At 41.8% G+C, this 18,757-nt stretch overlaps 1 protein-coding gene across 2 annotated transcripts in view; it reads left to right on the forward strand.

Annotated features, from left to right (window-relative positions):
• Positions 1-18,757, forward strand: part of TLN2 (talin 2) — a 453,800-nt gene that overhangs the window by 185,315 nt on the left and 249,728 nt on the right. For both annotated transcript variants that reach the window (XM_027123203.1, XM_027123204.1), the window contains exon 3: positions 7,241-7,316. The gene's annotated coding sequence lies outside the window, so the exon portion shown is untranslated. The remainder of the gene's footprint in view (positions 1-7,240; positions 7,317-18,757) is intronic.

Consider the following 18,757-nt stretch of genomic DNA (forward strand, 5'->3'; position numbering starts at 1 on the left):
GTCTCTGGAGCTCTCTTAAGCAGCGTTCTTAATCCCCTCTCCTCGTGCACCAGGAAACAAAGAGGGAAGAAAAAGTCTCTTGCCTCTTCGGCAGGTCCAGACTTTTCCCCGGACTCCCCTCCCGGCTAGCCGGTGCACTAACGCCCTGCAGGCTGTGTTCACGCCGCCAACCTCAGTCCTCTCCCAGCGCTCTGACAGAAGCCGGAGCCTCAGCTCCCAGCCCCGCCCGCCCCGGAGGGCGAGCAGACAAGCCTCTCGGCTGGTGAGTGCTGGTCGGCCCGATCCTCTGCGCTGGAATGTCTCCGCTTTGTCCTCCGCACCCCTGTTGCTGTGCTCTCCTCCGCGGCTCCCAAGCTCCCCCCTCCGCCACCCAAAGTCTCCGCCCGCGAAGGGGCTTCCTAGTGTGTGGACACTTTTCCTCCTTCACAGCTCTCTCCCGCTGGTGCAGGACCCGTCCCTATCCTTTTGTCTGTGTTTAATTTTTTCTTTTGCCCTAACCAGGTACGTGGGGGGTTCCTTGCCTTTTGGGAGGTCTGAGGTCTTCTGCCAGCGTTCAGTAGGTGCTCCGTAGGAGTTGTTCCACGCGTAGATGTATTTCTGGTGTATCTGTGGGGAGGAAGGTGATCTCCGCGTCTTACTCTTCCGCCATCTTCCCGGAAGTCTCTCAGTTTACCAGTAATTTTGTGAAATACCAAGGAGGAACTGAAACACTCCTTTCCTGCTCTTTCCTCTTCGTCCCCTCAAAAAAAAAACACAGTTGTTAAAGCTTTTTTTAAAAGGCCTTGTCTTATTTTGTCATAGTGAATTGGGTTTAGCGAAAACGTTTAAATTTTTTTTTTTTTTTTTTTTTTTTATTCGGTACGCGGGCCTCTCACTGTTGTGGCCTCTCCCGTTGCGGAGCAGAGGCTCCGGATGCGCAGGCCCAGCGGCCACGGCTCATGGGCCCAGCCGCTCCGCGTCGTGTGGGATCTTTCTAGACCGGGGCACGAACCCGTGTCGCCTGCATCGTCAGACGGACTCTCAACCACTGTGACATCAGGGAAGCCCCGTTTAAATTTTTGTGTGTTCATTTGAAGATGTTGCAACATCTCAGGGTTATTTTAAACATTAAGTTCATAATATTGAAGTTCCTTCTAACCCAAAATTCAAAGGAAAAATATCCCTTTTTGGGTGTGTGTGGTGGGGGCGTTTGCAAAGGATGGGAGATAATCGTGGGAATAAAATGGGCAAAACGCACTTTTTGAGAAAAAAGAAATAGGAAATTGTTTGAGAGTGAGCATTTCAAAGTCAGTTTAACATAAAGCTGTAGAGTGTATCTTTTGGCCAGTTTGTAAAATGAGTTAATGATACACTTATGTAAGCTTATTTATTCATTACTTTATTCAGATAGTCAAATGTTTGTGGGACATCCTTGTACCTGCACTGTTCAAGGGCTGGGGGAATAGCTATGGACCAAGGAGAGTCCCTTTTGTTGTGAAGCTTACATTCTAGCTACTCGCGTTACTAATTTAGTTTTATTGATACTTTTACATAAAGACACATACATATAAGTGAGAGAAGGGGAACAGTGAGTTGTAGAACCACAGGGAATTCAGGGCATCTCTCAAGTTGTCCAGTTGTGAAAAGCATCTAAAGACTGAAGGAGGTAAAGCAGTGTAATTAGAGCACTTCCCTAGCCCTCCTAGTAAACACGAGTTTCTCACTACTTTGCATTAATATCGTTTGCACTGTGAACTGACCTTTAGGGGAGTGGTGCCTGGTCATGTCATTGCCAGTGTGGTGGGGCAGAGTGAGCCTTCAATAGTCATTTGCATAAAAGAACTAATTTTAACATTATTTTCCAAACTGTTGCCTGGGCACTTGTACCAAGACGTAAACCACAAAGGTAAAGGGATCTGTGTACAAATAAGGTTGGGGCCACTTATTTATAATCCACATTAGCACATTAAAGTGTCCAAATTGTTCTGCATTAGCAGAACTCCTTAATTTGGTTTAAACCAGCATTTCACACATTTATATTAAGAACTTTTTTTTTTGCATGTAACACCTCTTAGTTTCTAGTTTGCTGGAATGCTGCTTTTAGAGGCATACAGAGGGATTTCTGGAGCCTTTCTGCCTGCAGAGGAGAAGGCCATGTATCATTCCTCATCTCTGAAGGCCTTGGGCATTGGTGCTTATAGCTTGGCTTTACTGAGTTTCCTTTGACCCCAGGACCCAGCCTTTAGCGGAAAGTCAGCCAGGGGAAGCCATGAAAAGAGAATTGGACATTTCCCCCTGGAGGCAGATACCTTCTGACACAGTAGAGCTGGACTCTAATCATTGAGCTGTGCTTTCAGTGAAAATGTTCTCGGGGTTTCAGAGAAGAAAAGAATAATCCTTGCCAAGTGGTAGAAGCTGGAAGAATTTTGTTTTCACAATTCGTCCTCTTTTCTCTCTTTGGCTCTGCCTGTCTCTATTTTATGGCTACTGAAAAATTACTTGGTTTCTTTCTTCTTGGATTTTGTTTTTGAACTATTAGTAATAAATGTGTCAAATGTTAGTGATGACTTCAAGCTAAGAGTAGTATATTCTGCTCATGTTTGGCTAAAATCTAGTGGATTTCCTGCTGCTTTGTTTGGTCTTACCTTATTAAAGCACTTCGGATGGTTGCCCATACAGGCCCATCTTCTGTTGTTTATGCTCGTGTAGATGGTACCGGACAAAGTTTGAGTGTCAGGTTACACTGTTATCCATCTTTTTTTTTTTGGCGGTACGCGGGCCTCTTACTGTTGTGGCCTCTCCCGTTGCGGAGCACAGGCTTCGGACGCGCAGGCTCAGCGGCCATGGCTCACGGGCCCAGCCGCTCCGCGGCATGTGGGATGTTGGTTCCCAGACCGGGGCACGAACCTGCGTCCGCTGCATCAGCAGGCGGACTCTCAACCACTGCGCCACCAGGGAAGCCCTGTTATCCATCTTTTAATGAAATCTTAGGACAGATGTGTTCTTGGCTGCTTGGGGTCTGACCACATAGTACGATTTCAGCCATATGCATTGTGCAGGCCCTTCATGGCTTGAGATCCCCTTGCCTCCTTACATCCCCTCCAACGTGGCCCCGCCTTCCTGTGGGGATTTCGTGTCAAGGGAGACGTGGAAAACAAAGAGTCCGTAAAACTCTCATGGTGAAAAATTGCCGTGTAGAGTCTCTCTCTCAGATTACTTAATGTGTTTTGCTTCTTTAATGCTGTTCAGATGATAATCAATTAAAGATGTACCATTTACTGGACACTTACTGGGCTCCAGGCACTGTGTTAGGAACTTCACCCATCCATTTTAATTTCATTTCTCCAGCTGAATTATCTAAGTATTCCTATCTCTGCTCTGGTGACAAGTGAACTGGAACTTGGAGAGGTGTGTGTAAGCTTCCTCAAGGAAGTAGGAAGTGGTCCAGGATGCAAAAACAGTGAAGTCCTGCTATTGGTGGCAAGCATTTGAGCCAGCAGCTTTTGCTGGTTTTTGGTCACATCTACATATGCCTCTCAAAATACTCCAGAAGAAGTAGAACGTGGGAGCTGCCAAGTGATTTATCATAGGAGGAGGCTGCTTGAAGGCAATGTTCCTTGAAATAACAGGCTCCTGGTACTTTTAAAATAAGTTGCTATTTAATTGGAAGGGTCTTATTCACGTCTTATTCAAAATAAGCATTTTGAATAGGTAAGTGTCCTACATAGAGACATATTCTGTTCCAGGGTTCTCTAGGGACCTTGCTCTCTGATCAGGCAGCTATGAGTTTCTACCTGGGGGCAGTTACCATCACAGCTCCTGCTGAGCTGGAGCTCAAGCAAGACCATGTTTGACTCTTGAGCGTTACTCATTGCTTTAGATGTATTACAACCTTTAGTCCTCACAACGGCCCTTATTCTGGGCATTACTACAGAGGAAGAAACTGAGGCACACCGAAGCCAAACAGCTAATAAATGACAGAACCAGGATCAATCACTTTACTTTAAACCACTGTGCTGTTGCTTCCCTTAATGCAGATTTCGGTGTCATAAATCCTAATGCATCTCAGCCTCAAATGTGGATTTACCTGGCTCCCCTTTCTATCTATTTAGAAAGGTGCCCATGCCCTGAGGAGGGCTCAGAACAGAGGCCAGCAGCTGGCACTGGGTGGCCTGTGGGTTTGAGTTATGCCCTGGAGGCACAGATACTTAGTTAGGTCTTAGATTGTTCATCTTTAAAACTGGATAGTGGTCTTTGTCCTCTTTCTACCTTCTAGGGAAATTTTTTGGGGGGAGAAGGAGCCTTCAGGAGATGAAGGGAGATTAATTAGATTTGTATTTGACATCTAACACACCTCTAAAAGGGATTTGTGTATTTGTGGCTTTTTAGCCAGGTTTGTAATTATGGTATTATGAGGATTCGTGTATTAATATGGAACTTCTGAACCTTTAAAAATAGGACAAGGAGAAAAGTAAATTTGTTTGCTGGAGATAAATTGAACATAATGGGCCCATTATGGGAATACATTTCTATATTTTCAAGTCTTAAATAGCATAAAAAAAGCTCTTCATATAGAAATATAACCCAATAAAAATAAATCTGCAAAGTGGTTAAAACATGATAATGGAGACTCTTTTTACCATAGAAGTGGCCCATCTGGACAAATATGTCCCCTTTTTTTAATTCTTATTCAAATAGTCTTTTCATCAGTTCTCATATAAGTCAGGAACAAACCCCCCTGCCTCTTGAAGTCCTATTTTTGCCTTCGTTGTACTAGTTCTGAGCTACTTGCTTCAGTTCCTTCGCTGTAGGTCATAAATAATACATGACATTGTATACGATAAATCTTCATTCATGTGATTACAAGATTTACTGTTGTGTTTTCCGATGGAGTGGGATGATTGAGAAGGTGGAAAATAAAAAGCAACACTGTATTACATGGTGTGCCTTTGGTCACAAATAACAAACTCACTTGAGCTAGCTTAAGTAAAAAAAAAAAGAGAGATTTATAATAAGGATACAGGTGTGTCTTAGGAACTTAAAGGCAAGGACGAAGGGGCCCTCAGGAATGAACAGGAACCAGAGAGGAGGAAGGGACCTCTCTAATCAGTGTTCACAGCGAGCACACGTGTGACACAAATGTCACTAAAGGAGGAGAGAGAAGGTGACAGAAGGGAAGTAGAAATCCATGCAGTGTGTTACTTTACACTCCAGCATGGGATTAAAAAGCAGCTCCACTGTGCTCTTTGGAAAAATAATTCATGCTCGTTATATGAAATTCAAACAGTACAAAAAAAGCAAAAATTTTTAAAAATTTGGATAGCCAGGGGCAACCATAACTATCTTAACAAACATCCTTCTAGGCATGTATAAGGACATCCAGCAACAGACGTGCACACGCAGAAATGATATCATACTTTGTGTGGTCATTTACCTGTTTTATTCACAGGTAAAACAGGTCATTTACCTGTTTTATTCATTTACCTGTTTTACTCACTGGTATGATATTCTCATATCAGTAAATATTAATAAAAACTTGTTTACTTGACCTCATCTATTGGTGGACCTTTAGGGTATTTACTCCCCACTCCCTGCCCCCAATGATTATAAACATGCTATGTCTATCCATTTTTCCACTTTCACAATAATCTACTTTGAGTAAATTCTTAGAGAAGGATTGCTGTATCACAGTGTGTGGCATTTTACATGCTGACATAGTTGCCAAAGAGCTACATCACGAGTTAGGCCCATAACAACAGCTACTGTCAGTCTGGGCATTGTTACCAACCTGATAGGTAAAAAATAAGAGCTAGGTTTTCTAAAGTTGTATTTTTCCATTGTTAGTATAGTTGAGTATCTTTTCATATGTTTATTACTATTCTATTCTCGTGGGAAGTTCATTAATTTGCTTTGTCTGTTTTGAGGTGGAGTATTAATTTCCTTACTCACTTTTTTTTTTTTTTTTTTTTTGGTGTGGTACACGGGCCTCTCACTGTTGTAGCCTCTCCCGTTGCGGAGCACAGTCTCCGGACGCGCAGGCTCAGCGGCCGGCTCACGGGCCCAGCCGCTCTGTGGCATGTGGGATCTTCCCGGACCGGGGCACGAAGCCGTGTCCCCTGCATCGGCAGGCGGATTCTCAACCACTGCACCATCAGGGAAGCCCCTTACTCACTTTTAAGACATTTTCGCATAAGGATGGCAACCTTTCATATGTCTCTTGTATGAATATTCTACTTATTTTATCTTTTGACCGAAGTGTCTAGATTTGTTTGTTCTTTGTTTTTATTTTTGATTTGTTTTTGCCTTTCGTGTATTTGAGATTTTAAAAATGTTGTCAGCCAAATGTCTCAGTCCTTGAGTTTCACATTTTGATGTCATGTTTAAAAAGGCCTTTCCTATTTCTGTATTATAAAACTATTCATCTGTATATTTTTCTAGTACTCATTTGATTCTATTTTGAGTTTATTCTCTTTAAGTAGAGAGAGAGTGCTAGATTTTCCCCTCCTCCTAAATAGCTAACCATCATCATTTATTAACTAGTCTCACATACCTACCCAGATTAGATTACATGTACTTGGTCTGTTTCATATGAATACTTGGTTCTATAGCTGTGTGTTTATTGTTGCATTGGTTCATATATATGTTGTTAGTCAGACCATTGTTTAGTTGTGGCTGGCCCATTTTGTTTGCTTCTACAATTATGGTGCTTCTCTGCTTCAAATTGGGTTTTCATGAATAAGCTGCTAAATGCTTAGTTATCAGTGCCTCAGAAAACTGTGAACGAGATGGGAACAGTTGAAACAAGAAGGGACCACTTCACTGATGGGTTATAGCAACTAAGGAGGAAAAAAGTGAATAAGACAAGAGCTCATGGATGCTGATTTTTAGAAAGAATCAGAGTGCAGTGCCAGTGATTTTTGTTTTAAATATAGGTGGGGGCAGGAAGGAGGATGTACATATTTCAGCTTTGTTTAAATTCAAAGCCTTTAAGCATTCCTATCACAGGGAAGAGAATAATGTGGTTTTGCTTCAACTGTAACATAATTTTGGTTTTCAAAATAAGTGTCTTGGGACCTCAATTCCCTGTTGGTGAAGAAAATTCCCAGCCCATGTGTTGCAGCGGAAATTCATTGTTTCCTGAGTTATTTCCTTTCACGCTTAGTGTGAGGGAAATGACCAAATGTATAGATTGAGATTTTTTTTTTTGAAAACTGATGTGTGTAACATTACTTGATTCTGATGATTTTTATTATTGTTTTAGGTATCGCTGCTGAAGTCTTCTCAGATGCTTCAGGATATCTTCAGGGAAATCGACTCTACATAAACTGAGAATTTAGGTGAGTCCTTTAAAAAAATACTTTATTATCCATTGGCCACCCTCTTGCATTGGTAAAGTTTTACAGAGCATTAAAACATTGTCACTTCATACTGTCTTGTTTGATTTTTTTACCACAGTTCTGTGAGACAGGAGTGTAGCTGCCTGGTGTTATTACTTCCATTGCTGTGTGATTTTTTCCACCTGGTCGTTTGGTGGGGGAGGGAGGGGAGGGCCTAGAAGAGGGGATGAGTAGCTGTTTTTTACCTTATTGCGTGAATTCTCATTCATTCCATATGTTTGCCTCATAATTTTTGGGGTGGGGAGGGAAGTGCTAGATGAGGAATTAATGTAGAAACTTCCAGTAATCTTTGTCCTAAAACCATTTGGTAGTTCCTGGAGCTCTCCAGGGATGATACACAATTGCTAAAGCGTGAGATGAAGTAAACTTTGGTTACAGATTATTGGTTTTCCCCGTCTGGTTGTCCTGGTTGTGGCTGCCTGCACCCAAGTAGTGTGTGTGAAGTGCCCTGGGCAGAGACAAAAGGCGCTCTTCTGCAGGTCTTGGCTGTGCCTCAGTTAAAGTCTGACAGGTTAAAAAGAATTGGTTCATGCTCCTACCCTCCAAAACCATATCATGGCGCACCAGACGTATCAGTTCTGTTCTTGACCAGCTGTGCAAGTGGGGACAGGTTAATCTCTGCCAGTCTCCAAGTCCTTATCTGTAAAATGTAAGAGGTTGGCCCAGCCATGTCATTCCCACACTTTTAGGTTTTGTGGAATAGAGATAAAACATTTAGGACCAGTATTTTACTAGATATTTTGGGCTGTACGTAAACAAAGTTGGTAATTGTTGAAGCTGGATAGTGCATGAGAGTTCTCTATTTATATGGTAATCTCGATTTTGTGTTTAGGATTTTTCATAAAGATTTTTTTTTTAAAAAGTTTGGCCAAAAAGTTCGTTCCGGTTTTTCCGTAACATCTTACAGAAAAACCGGAACGAACTTTTTGGCCAGCCTAATAATTACTATGTACTAACATCATTTCACGTAAGAAGAAACATTTCAGTACTAAAAATGTAAGAATGTCGTGAATTTGTCTTTCGATTGTATGTGTTTAGCGTTGTGAAAAACTCTTCATTTCCTTCCTCTTGTTGCTCTGGTGACCACTGAACTGTTAGCCATGAACTAGCGCTGGCCTGGGGACTGGTGTTTGGGAAATATTAGGGTGCATGACTGATAAGGGCTCCTCTACCTCTAAAACGGTGTCATTCCTGCTTCGGAGAAATATACTCTAGTTATACGTTGGTTATTTCCAGAAAATACTGTGACAGCTGGCATGGTTGAACACAGAGAAGTCAGAAGTCAAACAAAAGACAAGGGATTGTTATGCTGGAAAACCCAAATAAAAATGGCTCATCCATGTGAGCGTTAAATTTAGCTGTGAGCCACCTTGCAGTCAGTGTAAAAATGAAACTTGACAGTGTGTTGAGCTGTCTGATAAAAACATACAGAATCCTCCCTTCATACCACTGTGGTCAGCCTCTGGCCAGGTGGTGTTTGGCAGCTTAGTGTCTGTCTGCCATGTGGGGATGCTGAGAGCTAGGGGTGAGAAGGGCTGAATGTCTAACTCTGGACACAATTGGAAATGCCAAGTGTGAGGAGTGCAGAGATGGGTAGGGGTCAAGTACATGGTCGAGAGTTACGAGCTGAGGGCAGTGGGATCAGATATATACAGGATAGGAAAGAGTAAAGGAGCTGTCCTGCCCTGGAATCTTCTGGATGTCTGGGCATGGACGTTGTCTTTTGAGGATCTGCAGACAGCACTAGGTGGGCCAGTCTAGCTAAAGGGCCTAGACACAGTGGACAGCAAAAACACGTCAGATGTATACCTTTCCCATAGATTTCAGATTTCAGATCCAAAAACAGCATACCAAGTGTATTCTTATGCCATGGGTCTATAGAGAATGGATGAGTATGCTTCCTGTTTACTTCTCCTTGGAGTGTGGGGATGTGTTGGAGGGGTAGGATGGGTAGAGGACAGAGGCGATAATGGACTGAATTATTAGGACAGTGAAATACCGTGAGGAAGGAGGAGCCAACCGTCCCACATGGTTTAAGATGCCTGCCTAACCCTGCCTGCTTCAAAAGTTCTGTGAAGTTAACCATGGTCTTTGTTGATTGCAGCATGGTGGTTCAGTCCTTTTGAACTCCTCCCTCAGTGATGTCTGGCTTTCCTGTGTTCTAACATTCCTATTTTCTGGGAAACTTAAATGAAATTTGACAGACTTACCAGTTGTTTTCCCTTCTGTCAACCCAACACTTTTTTTTTTTTAACACAATTTCATATTGTATTCCCAAAGTATAATTTCCTCTTTACTCATATTTCCACGTATTTTTTTAAAAACATCTTTATTGGAGTATAATTGCTTTACAATGGTGTGTTAGTTTCTGCTGTATAACAAAGTGAATCAGCTATATGTATACATATATCCCCATATCTCCTCCCTCTTGCGTCTCCCTCCCACCCTCCCTATCCCACCCCTCTAGGTGGTCACAGAGCACCTAGCTGATCTCCCTGTGCTATGCAGCTGCTTCCCACTAGCTATCTATTTTACATTTGTTAGTGTATATATGTCCATGCCACTCTCTCACTTTGTCCCAGCTTACCCTTTCCCCTCCCCATGTCCTCAAGTCCATTCTCTAGTAGGTCTGTGTCTTTATTCCTGTCCTGCCCTTAGGTTCTTCATGACCGTTTTTTTTTTTTTTAAGATTCCGTATATATGTGTTAGCCTACGGTATTTGTTTTTGTCTTTCTGACTTACTTCACTCTGTATGACAGACTCTAGGTCCATCCACCTCACTACAAATAACTCAATTTCATTTCTTTTTACAGCTGAGTAATATTCCATTGTATATATGTGCCACATCTTCTTTATCTGTTCATCTGTGGATGGACACTTAGGTTGCTTCCATGTCCTGGCTATTGTAAATAGAGCTGCAGTGAACATTGTGGTACATGACTCTTTTTGAATTATGGTTTTCTCGGGGTATATGCCCAGTAGTGGGATTGCTGGGTCATATGGTAGTTCTATTTGTAGTTTTTTAAGGAACCTCCGTACTGTTCTCCACAGTGACTGTATCAATTTACATTCCCACCAACAGTGTAAGAGGGTTCCCTTTTCTCCACACCCTCTCCAGCATTTATTGTTTCTAGATTTTTTGGTGATGGCCATTCTAACTGATGTGAGATGATATCTCATTGTAGTTTTGATTTGCATTTCTCTAATGATTAGTGATGTTGAGCATCCTTTCATGTGTTTGTTGGCAGTCTGTATATCTTCTTTGGAGAAATGTCTATCTAGGTCTTCTGCCCATTGTTGGATTGGGTTGTTTGTTGTTTTGATATTGAGCTGCATGAGCTGCTTGCATACTTTGGAGATTAACCCTTTGTCACTTGCTTCATTTGCAAATATCTTCTCCCATTCAGAGGGCTGTCTTTTCATCTTGTTTATGGTTGCCTTTGCTGCCAACACTCCGTTTACTGCCTGATTTGTATGCCTCAGTTGGGTTGCTTCCACCCTAGGGATATTTATTTCACTGCCTTTTTGTTTGTTTTTGGAAAAGCTATATCAAACAACAGTGATGACAACAACAGAAACATTTATCTTAAATGTATAGGAATATGAGAGATGATCTGAAATGTTGACGTTTCTGGAAGTGCCTAAAGTCATGAATAAATGCTCGAGGAACTTTTATTTTGACATAAACTAGAGGAAGTAGAATTGCTTTAAGGGATCTGGGCCAGTCCAAGTCTGAATAAAATTTAAAGAAATGAACAATGTAATCAATCAGTCACGTTCTGAGCCTCTCAGAAGGCCGGACCATACTGGGTGAGATGTTGTAGGGATGAGCAATTAAGAATGTGAGACAGCCATGCTTCTCAGGAATAAACATGATGCTTTAAAGCATTGCAAGCATGTGAGGGAGATGAGAGAGACTGATGGAGAGGAGATGGAGGGGAGCATATGATAAACGATTTGTTTAGTGTTTAACTTAATGACTCATGGTATATTCCAGATTTGATCCTAGATGCAATAATGTGAACTTATCTCCATTTTCCCTGCAGGCTGGTAAGAAAAATATTTTAAAACCGATTTTAAATGAAAAACATTATTTTTGGCCCTCTGGGAATTTTTAGTTCCCAGTGTTGTTTAGGGAGGGTATTGAATCTGTAACATTCAAGGCAGGATCTACATAGCTATTTGTTACTCTGTATCTGTAACTTAAATGTTATATGATGTCAGAAAAGATAAGTTGTTCCTGTGCTTGCTTTTCTTCATTAAAAATGTAATCTGTTATGCACTTTTGTCTTCCTGCCATCCTCCATTAGCTGGATTCCCTGGGTTACTCTGCTTGTGGACTGTAGGCATTGCCACTTGCCACCCGCTGTGGGCTCCCTGAGTGGCTGGGAGTCCTAATTAGCACCATCTCACTGATCAGGGTTTCCAGACATGTGCTGGGGTCCTTCCTCTGCAGTCTGTACTCGGTAAATGTTTCAGAACAACAACAATAACCATTTCCAGATTGTTTTTCGTAATTAAATTTAATCCATGGGTGTTGTAGAATGTGCTGTTTCTTAAGCTTTTTGCCTAATTATGCTCATCAGTTAATTTCTTTCAAAGTTAAAAAGCCCTCCTGGAGAACTCAAGATTTGAGCCTTTGCTGTGTAAGAATTGATTGGATTTCATGGACTCAAAGGCTCTGGAATACTTGTGCCTATAGAATATGTGTCTTGAAAAATGACTCTTTTTTTTAGCTGTGAAGCCCCATATTCTGAAGATCTAAAATGACCATCAAAGCCTTTCTATTCCGTTTACAACAAGCTGTCCGGAATTGGACAGCTTTCCAGAACTGTAAAATGACTTGTGCACTTGTAGAGTTTAAACATGACTTTACTAAGATTAAAATAAAGTAAACACACTGTGAGGCCAGCTGCAGTCTTCTCCACATACCACTATCAGGCCCAGTAGAAGCTGAGAAAAATCCTACTGCTGTGATCTAAACAATGACCTTATAGAGGATCTTTCATTAACCAAAAAAAAATAAATAAATAAAAAATTAAGTAATGCATACAAATGGCTAAAAATAGAAAATGCTACAGAAAAGCTTCTAATGGAAAGGAACAAGTATCTTACGCTCTTTCTTCCTTCCCTTACTAGCCTTACTTCTTAGAAGCAACCACTTTTTTCCCCCTGTGGATCATTTCTGCTACCTTTTTGGTGATTTCCACATGTATAAATATTATGCTTACAGCACCATTTCTCCCTTTATCAGTTTTAAAAGCAGTTCTTTGGTGTCTTGTGATCGCCATTAGCTCGCTCTGACCATCCCCATCTCCCTTCCTCCCTACGTCTGATTCATGCTTTTAATCCTCCCTCTGTACCCTCGGATGACACATGCAGCCTCTTCTATTCTTATTCTGTCTCCTAGAGGCACTATTTCTTGTCTGCCATCCTCCCCCACCCAACCTTTCCATTTTGGGCAGCTGTACCTTTGAATTTTATATGCTCGGAGTTGGTAATAATTCTCTTCTGTTCTTTAATCCCAGTAAGGGCTTCCATGATTTACCTATAACTCAATTCCGAATGTTAAAACCAAGAAGCAGCCTTTACTCTGTTATAATTAGGTGGCTGCTGTTCCCATGGCAGCCAGATTATGTGGTGGGGTTATATTCCTTCCTCTCTAAACCTGACGTCCTCATACCTAGACCCCTCCACGGAGCACGTGTGAGTGGGTTCTCCCTTTCACACGACACCAGCTGTCTTGAATGCAGCCTCAAGTTTCTTTCCAAGACCCTGCCTTCCCATCCCTCCTGGGAACCCACTTTATTTTTGGAGATCTCACTCACACAGACCCCCCACTCCTCAGCCAGAACAGATCTCTCTGTGTGCCGCCTGCCTCTAAGCTGGTGCTGATGGCCAGGAGAAGTTTGTTACTGCTGTTGGAAAAGTAGTTTCAGGCTCTGGTGTCTCTGAACGGGCAGTAGCCTGGGCTTTGTCATTAGCCACCATTTAATGAGGAGCTGAAGTGCTAGGCACCTCGGTACTAGAGGCCTGGTGTCTGTGGAAATCCTCACATCAGCCCCATGGAACAGATGTTCCCCTTGACATTTCGTATACCATGAAGTTGAGACTGTGAATGAAAGACCTCCAAGGTCTCCACTGGGAAGTGCTTCTTAGGTCCTGGCACAGGCTAGGGGCATGGTGCCAGCTGTAGTTTTATAGGTTAGAAAAGACTTGTCTCTGTGATGTCTTGCATGCTTTCCTCAACAAACCTCTGTCTTCCCTCCAGAAAATCCTGCTGCTCTAGGAAAACCAGCTCTGCTTTACTTTTCCAGCCTAACCCTTGTGGGTGCATTGTGTGGCCAGGGGCTCCTTATGCAGAATGACTGGAAATGGGAATGTGCTTCCCTACTTAACGTTCTCTTTGTGAATTTGGAGTGAGAAAGAGGGCTTCATACTCAATCCTGCTGGTAAACTGGAAGTGTGCTTTGTCAACAGGGGTTGTTGATCTAAGGGTTTTCTTAGAGCCTCAAGTATATGTCTGTGAGTCAGGTGCGCTTGATTGTCTTAATATAAGGTATGTTTTGGTAGTTATTTTAGAAAGATTGGAGAGACAATCACGTTGTACTTTGAACACACTTTATTTTCTCTCAGAATGCCGTGGTCTTCATAAATCTTCTGGTATAACTGTATTTAGTGAATGACTATTATGATAATGACCAGATAGATGGCAGCTGGGTCCCTCACACAGTGTTGGCATTCTCCCTTCTCTGGGCTGCTTGCTTTTCCTCAGTAAGCAGACCCCAGGTGAAGCCTTATCAGTGGAACCAGCAGTCTGTCTACCGTCAACCACGGAGCTGGTCGTCTGCTTTCTATGTCATAGCCCATTGAGGTGTCGGTGGCTGTGGATGGAGTTCCTCCCTGTTCCCTCTGTTAGGTCAAGGTGATGGCACTGACATGGGCTACTCAGTGCAGGCTTATTCTCCAAACATCTTGACCTATTATATTTATGCCCCCAGATAAGTATTGAACGAAAGGGATGTCTTTAGAGCTGTGCCTCGTTTATTTATAGAGGAGATATCTGAGCTTAGTGAAATCGAGACTGAATGGATGGGGGTCAAAATTTACCTTGTTGCAGTGATGACCAAAGGTGAATTTCCACATTTAAATTAGATAGTGATACGCAGTCCAAGATTACCCTACCACCATCTTGCAGTGATTAACTCTGACTTTGCAATTTGTTATTTTTCTGTCGATTGATTGACTGTCAGGGTTGGAAAGAGTGCTAAGCAGAGTTGTAATCTGTATGAGACAATTTTGGTTCCATTAGACAAAGATCACTGATCTTCGCAGTTGTATAGTCAAATGATACTTGGGCGAAGGTGGTTTTTGGGGAAAAAAATCTGCTGGGACAATTGAAATCTTGGTCAAAGTTTTATTCCATGCCTAGAAACGTAGTTTCTAGAAGACTGGGATAGAACCCACCCCTTCATCAAGAGAAAGAAATAAGTGACATTTAAGAAGTCTTTTTTACTACCTGATTCTAAACATTCCCCAAGTATGTTATATCAGTCTTACGTTTGTTTACCTCTGAGGAGTAAAGAATGACTCAATGTCCACTGCAGGACAACTTTCGGCTCCAGGCATCTGGGTCACACAGGATTCTCAGTTCCTTTTGCTGTCCCTTTGGAGAGTTTAACGCAGGCCTGGGGGACAAGCTGTGTGGAGTGAGGCTCTCGTCCTCTCTGGTGGTCACTGTTCACAGAAACTTGCATTCAGAGGAAATGCTTTCAATACGCTGAACTAGGAAGGACAGAAATAAAAATCGGCCCTGGAGCATATAATGACATTGTCATGTTTGGGCTGCAGGTTTCTGGGAAGAGCGAAATGAAGAGGCATCTGTGACAAATGTGCAGGCAAAGAGAGTCAGTTCAGAGAAAGAAGTAGCTATCTCTCGTAGGGTAGAGTAGGCTTCCAAGAGAAAGGAGAATTTATTTCTGGGTTAATTGGTGTACGTTTTGCTGCGCATAGTGGAAAAGACTATAAACTGCGGTGGGTTAAACAAGATAGAAATTTATTTTCTCTCACCTAGAATGAAAGTCTGAGGTGGGCCGGGCAGCTCACAGAGCTTGGGCTCCTTCCAGGATGCGTAAAATTTGACACCTTACGTGGGGGCCAGCTTTGCACTCAGCATTCAAGGCAAAAATCCTTCATAGGCTAACTTGCTCTAGAACATCCATTGGGAAGATGCCACCTTAGACACCAGAATCCTGTGCCCGGTCAGTCCAACACAGCTCACAGGCTTTTCTCCCAGTATTGGAAGAGCTTGCAGCTAAGTAGTTGGCTCCTGTGTTTAAGGGCGTGTTGTAAACAATAGAATTACTCTGAGCATCCAGATAGGACCCCAAGAGGCATTTAGAAACTGAACAAGCCCAGGGAACTGTAAATTCTTACATCCCTCCCCTGGTCATTCTGGGGCTTATGTGCTCACTGAGGGGAATGGGAACGGAATTGCCTGCCAGATTGATTTACTCATACCTTTTTATTATGGAAACTTCCAAACCTATCCAAAAGTGAAGAGAAACTGTATAGTGAACTATGTGCCCATCACTCTCATTCAATGATGATTAATTCTTATCTGGTCTTACATGACATATACCTCCTGTCTCTCACCAGTTACTTCGAAGCACGTCTTTGCCACTTTATTTTTTTCCTGTCAGTATTTCAGTATATGTCCCTAAAAGATAGGACTTAAAAACAAATCTATGAAACTGTATCACACCAAAAACATGAAAATTACCAATATTTCCTTAATATCATTAAATATCAAATTAATGTTCAAATTGCCTCAACTGTCTTTTTTAAAAAATTTCTTTGAATCAGGATCCAAATAAGGTTTATACATTACGATTGATTGACATGTTTCTAATCCCCTTTTAATTTATAGGTTACCCTTCCATCTCCCCCCACCCCTGCCCCACCCCTTGTGATTTATTTAAGAAACTATGTTGTTTGTCCTTGACAGCAGAGATTCTCCAGTGGCCGTGATCCTTTTCTGCCTTCATTTGGCACCATCTAGAGACAATTCTTGATGTCACAGCTGGGGGGCGCTACTAACATCTGGTGGGTAGAGGGCAAGGATGCTGCTAAATAACCTACAGTACACAGGACAGCCCCTCACAACAAAGGATTATCTGGCTCAAAATGTCATTAGTGCTGAGGTTGAGAAACTATGCTGTAAAATTTCCACAGTCTGGAGTTTGATGATTGCTTCCCCATGTTGCCATTTAACATGTTCCTCTGTTCCCCGAGTTTTCTATTAAATCTCGAGTTTTGGTCAGCTTCATATATGGGCTTTTTTCTGTTTGGCAAGACTGTATCATAGGTAGGCTGTGTATTTTCATTGAGATACATAGTAAATGGTGGTCTCTTTTTGGGATACGGTTGGTCATTGATTACTATTGCCTATGTCTTTTAATTCATTAGTGATTGCAAAATAGTGATATGCCAATTCTATCCTTCCTCCTTTGTTTATATACGAGAATACTTTATAAAGAGAAATTTAGGGAATTCCCTGGCGGTCTAGTGGTTAAGACTTGGCACTTTCACTGCCGGGACCCGGGTTCAGTCCCTGGTCAGGGAACTAAGATCTCGTAAGCAGCGTGGCTTGATCAAAAAAATAGGTAGGTAGGTAGGTAGATAGATAGATAGATAGAAATTTAATCGCAACTATTTGTTTACTCTGACATTCACGTAGGAATGTCAGGATAAATGCTTGATACTTTGCCTTTATTTTCAAAACAATGAGTTCTCTAGCAGCAGCATCTAAAAGTGAACAGAGGGTTTTTTTCTTGGCTTGTTTTTTTTCTTTCTTTAGTATAAATGTAACTGATGTGTTTCAATTTAATATTCTTATTGATACTCATCTTGTCCCATATTTGACCAGTGGAAACTAATTACCAAGTCCTTTTGACATAACTTGTACTTTTGTATTTTTGTGTTCTTTCTGGTATGACAAAAATGTTACTGGTTTGTCTTATCCATTTTGTACTCCAGACTTGGATGCACTACTTCTCTAAGGAGCCCTGCTTCCTTAAGTATTTAGAAGGTACAATGTAGAAACTAGGAATATTTATTACTACTGGATTTATTGTTATTCCTGGATCCATTCAGTGCTGAACTAGGGAACAGGTATGGATGAATGTGTGTATATGTGTATATTTGTGTACAGAGATAAAACTCATTAATTCTTACTAATACATCCAAGTGAAATGCAGGTATACAGGGTTTTTACTTAGCTTTATCAACTTTATATCTATATTCTTTCATCCACCCAGATTTCCAGTTCACTAATAGTGCTATGTTTTTTCATCTGCTTTACCTCATGCTACATACACAACAGAGTGTTTTAAAGACATTTAGAATAGCTCTTCTCTGTCATTGTGCCACCAACTGGATACATAGTTAGGTTCATTGGTTTCATTTTAGTTTTTGCTTTTAAGAAGTTTCAATTTCAATTTAGATAATTTTGCACAACACGGTCAAGGTTTCCAAGTCTCATCCATAACATAAGGTTATATATTCAGAGGTGTTTGCTTTTGCCTCAGTCCCCTTTCCATTCCCTCACCATATGTAGCAATTGAAAAAGATAAGGTTTCTCCTTGCACCCTTGAAAAGAAGATATATCATCAAATGGTTGCGTGTTTTCATATTTATATCTCACCCCCGTCTGAGGTAAATGATAGTATGCAACGCACATTTCCTCCACCTTGTTTTTTTCGTTTGATCTATCCTGGCTCTTGTACTGTGGTGGTCATAGTGATGAAATTCACCCCTTGGCACAGCTGCCCATCGGTCATTGTGTGGATGCGGTTGAACTTTTTCACCCTGCCTTACTGGTGGACATTGGGGTATTTCTCATCTTTTACTATTACAAACAGTACTGTGGAGAATACCTTTGGGTACTTTTTAAATGACTTTTCTTTTTTAACCTCATGGAAGTTAAATGTGTATGATCTGACTCTTTTTAAGAAGAGAGAGAAAGGTGGCTAAAAGCTATTGGGGGGAGGGACTTCCCTGGCGGTCCAGTGGTTAAGACTTCGCCTTCCAATGCAGGGGGTGTGGGTTTGATCCGCAGGGGGAGCTAAGATCCCACATGCCTCGTGGCCAAAAAACCCAAAACATAAAACAAAAGCAATATTGTAACAAATTCAATAAAGACTTTAAAAAATGGTCCACATCAAACAGAATAAATAAATAAATAAAATAAAAGCTATTGTGGGGGAATTCCCTGATGGTTCAGTGGTCAGGACTCGGCACTTTCACCACCCTGGCCCGGGTTCAATCCCCGGTCGGGGAACTAAGATCCCGCAGGCCATGCGGCATGGCCAAAAATTAAA

Source organism: Aethalodelphis obliquidens, unplaced genomic scaffold (assembly GCF_003676395.1).
Source record: "Aethalodelphis obliquidens isolate GAN/ISIS:26980383/991018 unplaced genomic scaffold, ASM367639v1 scaffold26, whole genome shotgun sequence".
Taxonomy (NCBI): Eukaryota; Metazoa; Chordata; class Mammalia; order Artiodactyla; family Delphinidae; genus Aethalodelphis; species Aethalodelphis obliquidens.